Source organism: Chiloscyllium plagiosum, unplaced genomic scaffold (genome assembly GCF_037043375.1).
Source record: "Chiloscyllium plagiosum isolate Xiang-an unplaced genomic scaffold, Cpla_swu_hap1 HiC_scaffold_26, whole genome shotgun sequence".
In the NCBI taxonomy this organism is placed as follows: Eukaryota; Metazoa; Chordata; class Chondrichthyes; order Orectolobiformes; family Hemiscylliidae; genus Chiloscyllium; species Chiloscyllium plagiosum.
The window spans coordinates 7,726,200-7,740,165 of NW_028270164.1; the positions used below are offsets into that span (position 1 = coordinate 7,726,200).

Sequence of the window (13,966 nt, forward strand, 5' to 3'; positions counted from 1 at the left end):
ACTAGCCATCTGTGGTAACTTTTGAAGTCAAGAAGTTATGATTTACATCTTTTTTTCATTCAATGCACTTTAAGCTTTTTGTGGTAATAACTCTCTTTAATCAGTGGGTGCTAATTGTATAGATGAATCCTGCTCACAAAAAGAGGTGACTAAACCTAACAGTGAGAGATTTGAATTAACCCTTACAGTCAGTTATTCTCTGATAATTGCCTCTGTGTTGGTAACTCTTTCTCTCTTGACGTTTCAACTGTCCAGTAGCTCGTTCCAAAACCTCTTTCAGCTAATATGCTTAATGTGTTTTCTTTCCTCAAAGTCACAAATAACATCCTGGTGACTGTGGCAAAGGTAAATAACTCCCTCATCTCGACGTAGATTCCATCTATCTGTCTCACTCCTCCACACACACACACACACACACACACACACACACACACACACACACACACACACACACACACACACACACACACACACACACACCCCCGGCGCCAGCAGTCGACTCAAAATGTCATCTGTTTTTCACGCGAGAGATGCTGCCAGGCCGACTGAGTTTCCTCAGCACTGTGTTCTTAGTTCCAGCATCTGCAGTTCTTTACTTTATCCCTCATCGTTCTCTGCAGTTTTTGGAATGGTTGATCACATCACCCTCCTCCAACTTGATTCTACTGCTGTTCAGCTGAATGCAGCTGCACTTACTTGTTTGATTCCATTCCCATTTGTCTAATTAAATCACCTGAAACACTTCTCAGCCAAAGTTTTACCTCTGGAGCTCCCCCAAGGACCTACCCAAGGCTTTTCCTGTTATCTATTGGTTCCTGGTCAAATAAGACCTTGATTTTAAAATCCTCATTCTTGTTTTCACATCCCACCATGGCATCATCCCTCCCTGTATCTGCAACCTTCTTCATTTTCACAAACCTCTGCAATACCTGTGCTCATCTAATTTTGATCTCTGAATCTCCTTAATTACTCTACCTTTGGCCATGCCTTCAGTTGTCTTGACCCTAAGCTCTAGAATTACCTCCATAAACGACTCAATCTTTATTTCAACCTTTAAACCCTTCCCCAAGCTATTTTTATCTTTACCAAGCTTTTGATCACCTAACATAATATCATCTTATCTGGATCAATGACATCAATGGACATAGAGATGGTGTGGACAAATGTTGTTAATGTTGGAGGTCAGCCATAATCTAGTTGAGTGGCAGCCAAAGCTCAAGGAATTGAATGGCCAACTCCTATAAGTACTTCTGTGAAAGACACATGACATTTTATTATGTCAAAGGCTGTACATAAATATTATTGTAGAGTAATAGTCATACATCATGGAAATAGACCTTTCAATCCAACCAGTCCACACCGACCACGTTCCCAAACTAAACTTGTCCCACCTGCCTGCGTTTGGCCCATATCCCTGCAAACCTTTCCCATTCATGAACTTATCCAAATATCTTTTAAATGTTGTAACTGTACCTGCATCCTCCTCTTTCTCTGGTGGTTCATTCCACATATGAATCATTCTGTTTAAAACAAAATGGTTGACCCTCGTGTCCTTTTTAAAATCTTTCTCCTCCCACCTTTAAATATGCCTCCTAGATTTGAGCTCCCCACCCTAGTGAAAAAACCCTAGTCATTCACGTAACTATGCCTCTCAGGATTTTATGAAACTCTAAAGGTCATCATTCAACCTCCAATGAAAAAAAAGTCCCAGTCTTTCCAGTCAATTTTTATATCTCAAACCCTTCATTCCCAATAACATACTAGCAAATCCTTTCTGAGCCCTCTGCTAATTCCTAAACTCAATGCTCTGACCAAAAAGGCAAGCATACCAAATGCTGCCTTCACTATCTGTCTACTTTCAAGGAACTGTGAACCTGCACTCCAAGGTTTCTTTGTTCAGCAACACTCCTCAGGACCTTACTATTAAGTGTATAATTCCTGTCGTGATTTACCTGTTTCTTTTTTTTTTGTCAATAAAAAAATTGCAATTCTTTGCAATTTTCTGCTTTGTATTTTAGTGTCATGTGACAGATTTGTTTTTAACACTTAAAATATCCAATTTGTTATGTGTTGAAAATGTTGATACTTCATTTTCTGTTTTTGGACTCTGCGACCCAGGGGAAAAGACATTGGCTACCCACCCTATCTATGCCCCTCATGATTTTATAAAATTGTATAAAAGTCACCCTTCAGCTTCCGACACTCCGGAGGAAAATAGCCCAGCCTATTCAGCCACTCCCTGGAGCTCAAACTCTCTAACCCTGGCAACATCCTTGTAAGTCTTTTCTGAACCCTTTCAAATTTAACAACACCTTTCCCATAACTGGGCATCCAGAAATACACACAGTACTCCAGAAGAGGCCTCACCAACATCCTGTACAACCTCAACATGATGTCCCAAATCCTATGATCCAAGTTTTTTTTTTAAACACATTTAAAGCAACAAGTAAATAGAACAATAGAGTCATAGTTATACAGCATGGAAGTAGACACTTTGGTCCAACTCATCAATGTTGACTAGATATCCTAGTTAATCTAGTCCCATTTGCCAGCAGTTGTTCCATATCCCTCTAAACCCTTCCTATTTATGAAGCCATCCGGATGCCTTTCAAATATTATGATACCAGCCTCTGCCACTTACTCTGCCAGCTGATTCCATACATGCACCACCTTCTCACTTAAAGCCCTCTAATATTAGACTCCCCTATCCTGGGAAAAAGACCTTAGCTATTCACCCTATCCATGCCCCTCATGATTTTATAAATTTATATAAAATAGCCCCAGCCTCTTCAGCCACTCCCTGTAGCTCAAACTCTCCAAGTTTCGCAACATCCTTGCTATTAGCAGGAAGGCCAGAATAGAATGCAGTATTTCAAAAGTGGTCTAACCAATGTCTTGTACAGCTCTCAACTCTCAACTCCTATACTCAATGCAAGCATACCAAATGCTCCCTTCATTATCCTGTCTACCTGTGACTCTACTTTCAAGGAATTATGAACCTGAACTCCAAGGTCTCGTTGTTCAGCAACACTTCCCAGGACCTCGCCATTAACTGTTTAAGTCCAGCCCCGATTTGCCTTTTTTTCTTGTTTTCAGTAAAAAAAAAATTGATTGCAATTTTCTGCTTTGTAGCTTAGTGATATGTGACAGACTTGTTTTTAACGCACTTTTAGAATGTCCACTTTATTATCTATTGAAAATTTTGGTACTTCGTTTTCTGTTATTGGCACTATATTTGCCAATGTTATTGTTCTCTGTGTAATCTCACAACTGCTTTGTTACACAATGTTGGAAAACTTCCATTCTAGAATCTCCCTTTTAGAACTTGTAAAGTGTTTGGGCACTACTGTTTAAAAATCATTATGTTGTAGGGAGGTGTAGTTAGACTGAGCAAAAATAATTGTCTTCCTCTTGGATCACTCTAGAATAAGGGATTTGTTGGGAATAATGAATACCAGGTTTTGGCTATATAGTGGAGTTATTGACCCTGAATTAGTTGGGAAAACAATCGTAGGTTCATGTCAAATAATATGTAAAACTGCTGGATATTTTCCCTGGTTGGGAGTCTAGACCCAAATGACACAGTCTCAGTATGCAGGGTAAATCATTTAGGACAGAGATGAGGAAATGTCTCTTCACTGAATGGGTAGTACCCTATGAAATTCTCTGTCACAGAAGGATGTGGAGGTCAAGTGTCTGAGTACATTTAAGAAAGCAATCAATTTGTTTAGATACTATATGTATCATGGGTTATGGGGAGAAATGAGACTATGGCATAGAGATGAAGGATCAACCATGATCAATGAATAATGGACCAGGTTTCTATAAAAATGATGAAGTCATAAGTTGCAAATTGCCATAAGGTTCTGGGTGATTCTTGCCACTTTACCATTAGCCCTGTGAAAATGAAAACGCATGTTCATTCTCCCTCCAAGTGTCAAATAATTGCTGAATTAGCTTTATAAGCAGAATTGCTATTTCTTGACTCAATGATCCTATAAATGGGATGATTTTGGAGGACCAGAAAGTGAACAGTTGAAACTGTGGAGTTTTACTGCAGCTAATGAAATATTCTGAGATTTAAAAGTATGGATTTTTTAAACTTTTCTATTATGTCTATCTATTGCCTGCCTCATGCTTCCATCCATTCTGGCTCAGTATATCTCTCTGTAATTACTGCATTCTAGTTTTTCATTTGTTTTTCTTTACTGTCCTTAAGTTTAATTAGTTCAGGAGCTAGACCTTTGCTTCTATGTACACCAAAATCCTAGATGCCCTGTTGACTTTGTTAAACCATCATCCGTTTGTAACACCATTTCAGTTGAATAGTGAAGAATACCATTCAGCTGTCATGCACACTGTAGGGTGTCCCATTTCAACAACATATCTGACTGATTTCTGAAACTATGCACTAAAAGATAAAATGATAACTGACCTGGTGTGAATCCTCTTGTGCACCTTCTGTTTGCATAATTGTCTCACGAATAACCTATCAACATGCAAATCTGGGGGTGGGGTATCAGTAATACATCACATCTTTGCTTATCAAGGTATCTGATACAAATTAAAGTGACCATTCTTATGTGTCCAAACAAGCCATTAGTAAATTTTCATGTGTTTACTTGATTTGGAACCATGCTTTTTCTTGGTAGTGGCTGTTTCTAGCCATAATTTATAACTTCTTTTCCTGATGAAAGGCTTTTCAAGATTAATATTAAAATCTGTGGGAAGGAATTTCCACTTAAGAAATTTTTAGGCACTCCCATTAGTCTGAATAAAATTGATGTTAAAACTATATTTAAGCTTAATGTTCTCTCACAGATTGTGAAATCTCTGGAACTCAACTCTTTGGCGTTTTTATGAATTGCACAATCTATCTCTTAAATAGTGTGGTATTAACTTTTCTGGATGAACTTTTATGTGATGAGCAACACACAATTTCTTTATCCATTACTCCATGATGCAAAGTCTTAGCATCTAGAAATGTCAGGTTTGGATATTTTCCAATGTTGAATTTCCTCATTTCCATCCCTGTGCCAAAAAGACCTTTCAAAGTGAACAATGCTGTTTTCTAAAAATCTTTCTTCATTAAATCTTAAAATTAGCTAGTGAAGAAATTTATAAGTATATCTGAAGTCCATGGCTAAATGCCTTCAAAGTGAATTATCACAGTGTAACAACTCAAATTATTTTGTTAATATTAATTTGATTGAGTTGTTATTTAATAGTTAATATATAGTATAGCTTTTAATTGTACTTTAAAAGCAATACAAGTCTAAAATGTGGTATGCTATGCCAAGTACTGATGTGAAAAATTTTGTTATAATTCAAATCTTATGCTGAAAGGTTTTTTATTTTAAGTAAATGTCGTAATATTAGGCTATTAAGATTTTTATTGAACATACTTAATTAACTTGTCACTTCCATGAAGATTTACTCCAAGCAGAAGAAATTAAATCTGGAAATTGTAAATGTGGAGTTTATCAAAGACCAGACAAAGGACCGTCTGTTCAGCAGGGAACAGCTGCATCAGGGTCACAAAAGATCAAATGTGGCAGGAAGGTAGAGCAAGGAACAATGATCTAGAATGAAGAGATTAAGCATGTTGTTCCCAAACTGCTTCAGCTTACTAGAGCTGGAGGGTAACTTGCGTATTTCCAAGTTAATCAGTTGCATTTTACACTTTTTTTTTAATGTGCAGTATTACTATTTCTTAACTAGCCCACATAGTCAACATTATTTGGAGTAATTGGACAATAAACATCTTAAGGGATTCATTTCTTGGTCCAGTGAATATTTTGTGTGGAAACGATTACCATCACTCCAGTTTGAAACTGTCTTTATAACTAAGACTTGAAATCCACTTTCTATTACAAGAATGATGTTAAATGTCAAAGGCCAGAGTCAGTGTTGTTGTCCCCTGAATAAATGAGAACAGCTTGTCTCTCCTGTATCTGGGAGTTTATTCAACTATTAGATTTCCGCAGTTATATACTGGAGCTTGGCAGTACCTTAGTGACGGTTACCTGATGGACTATTTGAAACAGCGGACAGTATATCAGATGTTATTCTCCAGAGGTGAGAGCATTTTCAAGTTTCTGTGTGCGAAGATACGAAAATGTCAAATCTATACAAAAGGAATTGTTCATCTATACCATACAGTTAATTTATATTACCACAAATAAAATATTTCACAATTTTCTGATTTTTTTTTTAAGGAGTTCTGTCACTTTAGTTTGGTTTGCTACTGTGCAACTAAATGTTGACTTTGTTTTTAATTATCATCTGCTCTTGCTTCTCATTACAACAGAATAGTCTGTCTTTATATTTATTTTACTCTCTACATTGAAGCCTGCAGCTAGATTACCATGGCCTGTGTTAGAAACAGAAATAGGCCATTCAACCCAAGTCTGCTCTGCCATTTGATTGGATCATGGCTAATCTGATAACCCTCAACATCACTTGCCTCCTTTTGCCTCATAACCTTTGAGTTTCTAATTGATTACAAATCAATCTCCGCCTTGAGTATAATTAAAGGCCCTGTCTTGACAGCCTTCTATGGTTGAGATTCCACAGATCGACTGCATTCAATAGAAGAAATTCCTCCTCCTCAGTCTTAAATATACAACCGCTTGGTTGCATTATGTCCTCTAGGTCTAGATTCTTTCACAAGGTGAGTCTATCTCTCACATCAACCCTATCAAGTAGCCTAAGAATTTTTGAATATTTTAAATAAGTCAGCTCTCATTCTTCTAAATTCCAATGTGTACACACCCAACGTGCTCAACCTCTCCTCATCAGACAGACACTTCATACCGGTATCAGTCTAATGAACCTTTTCTGGACTGCCTTCAATACCACTATGTATTTCTTTAGCTAAGGGGTCCAAAACTGTTTTCAGCATTCCAGCTGTGATTTGACTAGTTTTAGGAAGACCTCTCTATTTTCAAGACACTGGAGAATAAAAATAAAAGCCAACGTTCCATTTGCTGCCCTATTACCGACTGAACTTGGATGCTAGCTTTTTTGATTCATGGATGATGACTCCCATACCCTTCAATTCTGTAACTTTCTCCATTTAAATAATATTCGGCTCCTCTGTTCTTCCTTCCAATTGCATAATTCACATTTTTTCTCTATGTTCCATCTGTCAAGTTTTTGCCCATTCGCTTAACCTGTCTATATCCCACCACTGACTGACTGTCATCCTTACCACTTGTCTTCCTGGCTACTTTTCAGTCATCTGCAAAATTTGGCTTTGGTACACTTACTCATGACTTGGTTGAAGAAAGTATAATTATAAATAATTTTTGCACCAGAATTGATCTCTGTGGCATTACCTGCTACTCTCCATCACTCTCTTTATGCTGTTTTTGAATTAACTAATCCATTCTAGACTCCATTCCTCCATTTTGAATATATCACTGTATACCACGTTTTGACCCCAGTTTGCCTATCGGACCAACAGATCCTTGTCAGAAGCCATATCACGTGCCCTTCACTCCTCCCTAGAACATCTTGACACCAAGAACAGTTATGTAAGAATCCTACTCATTGACTACAGTTCAGCTTTCAACACGATTATCCCCTCGAGACTGATTAAATTTAGTAATCTCTGCTGCCTGAACTGCTGTGCTCTTCCAGCACCACTAATCCAGAATCTGGTTTCCAGCATCTGCAGTCATTGTTTTTACCTAATCTCTGACTAAGCCCCACTCTCTGCAACTGGACCCTCAGTTTCCTGACCAACAGGGCTCTATCAATGAAGACTGGGGACAATTTGTCATCCTCACAAACACTCAACACTGGAGCCCCCCAAGGGTGCATACTCGGCCTACTGTACTCACCCATGACTGCTTCACCAAATACCAGATTAATGCCATTTACAAGTTCACTGATTTCATCACCATAGTTGGTCGAATCTCAGATTGTGACCAAACAGACTACAGATAGGAGATGGGGAAAACCTGGAAAAATGGTGCACTGAGAACAACCTAGCTCTCAACGCCGGCAAAAACAAGGAACTCATTATTGACTTTTGGCAGGATGTTACTCATGCCCCCCTACACATTGACTGACAGCACAGAGATGGAATGAGTGGAGACTGTCAAGCTCCTGGGTGTGGTCACCCATAACACGCTTTCTTGGGCTCTTCACGTGGACTCACTAGTTACAAAGACCAAACAATGTATCTTTTTTTTTTCCTCAGGCAGCTGAGGAAATTTGGCATGGCGGTGGATACCCTTGCCAATTTTTATAGATGCATCATTAAGAGCATTCTGTCTGGATGTATCACTGCCTGGTATGGGAACTGTACCATTCCAGGTAGGAGATGGTTATAGAGTGGTGAACTCGGCCCGGACAATCACTAAGGCCAACCTCCCATCTATAGAATCCATCTACCAGTCCTGCTATCAAGGAAAGGCTGCCAGCATTCTCAAAGATCCATCCCACCCTGCCAATGTTTTCCTACAACCTCTGCCATTGGGAAGAAGGTAAAGAAGCCCAAACACATGCACTAGCCGGTTTCGTAGCAGTTTCTACCCATCTGTTGTTAGAATACTGAATGGACTCTCAAATTCTAACATTCGCCTGTACCTGTGTTTTTGTTTTTGCCGCTGTTAACCTATTATTTACTTATCTATGCTACTTAATTTTATGATCTGCCTGTATTGCTTACAAGACAAAGCTTTTCACTGTGCCTCTGTACACGTGACAGTAAATTCAATTCAATTTTGTGGTCCACTTTCTATCTGTTTTGGTATGGTGATTATATCTCCTCATACAATTTGGCCACAGAATAAGAAACTGTCGTTTTTTTGTTCCAAAGCTTCATCCACCTCCCGTTGATCATGTGCATATTAAGCTTTAGCAACAAGATTCACAAATAAGAGATTGCCCTGAGTTAACAAATGCCTGACTTTATTTCTTTGAGTTATTTCTGCACTTTAACAAACATTTGCCAATATCAAATTCTGGGTGAGCTAAGACTATATGACCCTACCAGTACCCCGAGTGTACCTAAACCTCTTGCACAACAGAGTTTTGAGAAGGTAGCACACCACTGCCTTTTCAGGTGCACTTAAAATTCTGCTTTTGCCAGCAACTCCCAGATCCTGCGAAATATTAAAGACTTTCTGCTCCAACCTCATGTAATATTTAGGCCTTCATAAGTGTAACTATACATCTTTTTCATAATTTCAGAATAATATAGTTCTGTGGCCCAAATAACTTCCTCCACAAAGCTTATCACCCCATTGGCTTCCATATCATGGTTAACCAATTATCTGTATCATTTAGAAGCCCTTCTGTGGCTTTGCTGAACACTGGGAATTTTCTTGCAACTATACCTCCAAACCCCTCAAAACAGGTTAGTCTGACTCTCACCCCCCCCCCCCCCCCGCACTAATATTTTAATACTTTTTTGAGATTCTCTATCAAACTGTAACTTGTCTCCTGGCTTCAAAAGTTGCCGATCTTTGTAGTGCCAATCGCAATTGTTCATTCTCTGCAATTTTTTTGCTTAGTGATCACATCTCTTTTTAAATTGTTCTGATGCGTTCACATATGTAAATGCAAATTGTTGTCTTCCCAGCTCTAAAGAAGGCTATTCAGGTAGTTGTGTTTTTCTCATTCTGAAGGTAATGGCAAAGCTATGTGTTTTCCTCTGTTTTAAATATTTAGCATCAAAAATGCAGTGATCTGTGTCTTAACTCGTCCGCACCTAAATAGTCCTGGTTCCTTTCTATGTCCGTGCAAAACATTTTTCTGAATATTAAGACCAAGTGTGGCAGGTATTTCAGTTCCCTTCTGAACCGTGTCTCAGTAGGTTGTGACAATTCTCTTTTTATCACGCAGTCATCATACTTCAACTAAAGATGTAATGAACTAGATCAAAATGAAACAGCCAATTACAAGGTTTATTGAGTGAAAGAAAGGAATTTTATTACCTACTAACCAAGAGGGGAACATTTTAAAATGACATCAAACAGATGCACACCGTCTGAGGCCGTGGTTGTTAATTGTTGACTGGTATCCTCAGTAGTAGTGAATTTTGTAGTTATCGTTGAGCTGTGGATGAATGGGTGTTTGTCCAATCTCATTTCTCACTGAGTGCTATATTCTGAGATGATGAAAAAACCATGAGAGGGAGAGGCATTCAGTGAATTCATTTTTCCTTCTCGCTATTCTGCCAAGCTGCTACTGAAATCTGGTTCATTTATATATTCTAAAGGCTCCATTTGTCTTTCTAAGTCGGCTAACTGATAAGTGAGCCTTTCAACTCCCAACATACAAATGTGAATTAAAATGGGATATAAGTTTCCTTTTTCTCTGGGACCTGACAAACCAACCCATTGCCACTGCAACTGCTATCTCCTATCCACCCCAACCTACCCTCTGCATTCCCTCATTTACCTGGCTTGCATCCTACCCACCTGGAACCTTAATCTCACACTTGCCTCATGTACTAACCCTTTCACAGGAGCAGTCAAAGTGGCTGACTACCATACTGGATGTTTTAAGTAGCAGAATGTGGCAACAAAAGTAACATAGTTTGCTTCCCCTGACCACTTTGCATAATATTGGACTCACTAAATTTGAAGTACTGTCCACATTTGTGAGGGAGTCCTCATTGAAATCTTCTGTCAAAAATAAGGTGTTCATTCCTAATGTAAAGAAGTAGGAGCGGAATGGTAATCTTATTGTGATTGATACTCTTTTTGGAAAATCCGGCTCAATGTCTTTAGATGAAATGGTAATCTTAATGTAGACAGTTTTCTTTATTTCACACTGGACTTGTCTCAATCTTTAGTGATATGATCATAGCATCCATTTTTAGTCCATACTTGTCCTTTTTTGTACAAGCATCTTAATTCATGATTTCACATGTTCAAATCAGATGAATGTTGAAAATTCGATAGTCTACATCTTACCACCATCATTAACAATTTTAATTTGACTCCTCATCATTCTCTCCAATTAGTCAAGGAAAGACATTGAAATTTTCATTGCATCTATTAAAACTATTGTGTTCTAAAAAATATTATTGAAGTTAATTGTGTTCTAATTCATGGCATCATCATAGTAAGCGAGTATTGTATTTTCTGTGTTTTTAATGGCATTTTTTATAATGGGATTCCAAACTACACACACCACTCTGATCTAGCCATGCTCAATGAAACAAAATAATATCTCTAAGGCTTGAAGTGCCAATGTTCTCATTTTAAAGGATTGTTTTTGAAACTAGTCTCCCAATGAAGATTTTTCTCCTGAGGGTTATTAGTATACAACATTATTTTCCACAGAGAGCAGTGGAGGTAGGGGCAATGAATTTTCTTAAAGACCATGTTAGATTTGACAAGAGGTAGACTGGAAAGTGGAATTGTGACCACAATCAGTATGAAGTTGCAGAGCAGGCTTGAATGGCCTATTCCTAATTCATATGTTCATTTGTATGCATATGCTGAGAGTCCTAAATCTCTGATTATCCACATCTTTTGGTTTCCTTTTTTGTGTGTAAAGCTATTCATAGATATTTTCTCCAAAAATATTTTGCCCCTCGTATCTATCAAATTGTAGCTGACACCAACTGCCTATTCCACTAATCCTCACCATAAATGATTTTCAGTTTTCTCACTTTGCACAACCTGCTGTTTGAGATTTCACCAAATTTGGACTTTGAATTCCATATCCAGGTTCAAGTAATTGGACAAAAAAAAGTACTGATCGCTAGGGTATCCAATTTACAATTCTTCAATTTCAATAACACTCATTTCCCTAAATCTATTTTCTGTCAATCACACCACTTCCTGTCTGTGCTGAAACATTTCCTCTTGCATTCTTAAATTTTTGTAAGGAGCCTCTTTAAAAATAGTAAATTTCCTTTTGAAAATCCAAAAATCTTTATTGCTGTATTCCCTTTGCTGAATAAATTACTTTAGAAATTCCTGTGATATTTGTCATATATAATTTGCCCTTAACAAACCATGCTGACTTGCTTTTTAAGTGTACCCTATTTCATTTTGAGTTCTAAGAGTTTGCGCATTGACATTAGGTTAACTGACATACCCATACCATGTTGGTTCTGTTTTAATCACCAACGGAAACCTGGAGGGATCAGGGTCCTAGTTAAAATGAAGGGGGAAATGTAGCCCTTCCATTTCTGAATGCTGCAGCTTTACACTGCAAATGATGAGGATATCAATCCAAAGCTGGCAGGCTGTCTTTAAATATGTAGATCAGGCCCTAATGATCTCATCAGGGCTGACTGCTAATTGCAGTATACTCGTCCTCCTACCTTTGTCCCATTTTGTCTGCTGCCTCACCACTAGGTACATTGCCTATGCTGCTCAGTAACTAGTCCAAAAGAGTGGGTATGGCATGGGGTAACTTACCTGCTGATTCTATTGATTTTTTTTTGCCCCTCCCCCCCCCCCCCCCCCCTTGCTAAATGTGTTTAGCAATTTTTGAGTCGGAAGAGAACATGCAAACATTGGCATTGGTACACATGCAGCTTCAATAGCCATTCCGTTGTGTCCTGACTGCTTTGTAACACTAAAAATATACATTAAATTCTAATTAGCAGTAAATATTACAACAATAAGGCAATTTGCAAGCAGAAGAAATGCTAAATAAAACTATGGCAGGTGGAGGAACTACAAATTTGAACCTTAAGGGGGGAGGTCTGGAGGAATCTGAGAGCTCGGTGCCTAGTCAACTGGAAACATGACCACGTGATGAAGCAATTAAAATTGGGTGCATACAAGTGACCAGAATTAGAAGAGCGTAGATAGCTTGGAGGACTTTTATATTGAAAAGTAGTTGTTCAGCTTTTCATGCTCGCTTCATGATCCAATGCAATCATGGCTGATCTTTTAATTTAACTCCATCTTCCTACACCATCTCCAAATCCGTAGTCCAATTTAAAAAATAATCTCTATCTAAAACGCATTTAATAATTTGAAAACTTTCAATCTGCAAGGATAGAGAATTCTAAAGATAACAATACATCAAAGAAATTTCTATTCATATCTTACCTAAATGACCAATCTCTTTTTTTTTCCTGAGATTGTGGTCTCTAGTTTTCGCCCAGTGAGAGGAAAGCTCATTGCAGAATCTGCCTCATCAAACTCCTTTTGAAGGAGCTAACTACATTCTTCTAATGCCAGGAAATGGTCTGTTGAACCTTTGCACTCCATCTGATGCTCGTAGTCCAGGTGTATCAATTTACCTTTGCAAGTTTTAAAAAAACTTGCAATAGCTGCATCTTAATAAAGTTCTGCCACTATCACGTAACATGGAATGGTTGTGTGGATCTTCGCCGAAATCACAAATTCATATCGGATGTTTGCAAGTCACTTGAAAGCAGTACCATGGGTAAATTTTGATATTCAATAAATATTATTTGTTCCCAAGCAGGATTTAGTTAACCAAGGCAGCAATCTAGTTCTTATTGTGTGTGTGTGTGTATATAGAATCCGATGTACAGCATGGAAACAGACCCTTCGGTCCAACCCGTCCTTGCCGACGAGCTATCCCAACCCAGTCTAGTCCCACCTGGCCCATATCCCTCCAAACCCTTCCTATTCATATACCCATCCAAATGCATCTTAAATGTCGCAATTGTACCAGCCTCCACAACATCCTCTGGCAGCTCATTCCATATACATACCACACTTTGTGTGAAAACGTTGCCCCGTAGGTCTCTTTTATATCTTTCCCCTCTCACCCTAAATTATGCCCTCTAGTTCTGGACTCCCCACCCCCAGGGAAAAGACTTTGCCTATTTATCCTATCCAGCCCCTCATAATTTTGTAAACCTCTATAAGGTCACCCCTCAGCCTCTGACAGTCCAGGGAAAACAGCCCCAGCCTGTTCAGCCTCTCCCTGTAGCTCAGATCCTCCAACCCTGGCAACATCCTTGTAAATCTTTTCTGAACCCTTTCAAGTTTCACAACATCTTTCC

The 13,966-nt window shown here is 38.5% G+C and overlaps 1 protein-coding gene across 3 annotated transcripts in view; it reads left to right on the forward strand.

The window, feature by feature from the left end:
* The window catches only part of cttnbp2nlb (CTTNBP2 N-terminal like b), a 108,836-nt gene that overhangs the window by 2,337 nt on the left and 92,533 nt on the right, over positions 1–13,966 (forward strand). The window lies entirely within an intron of this gene.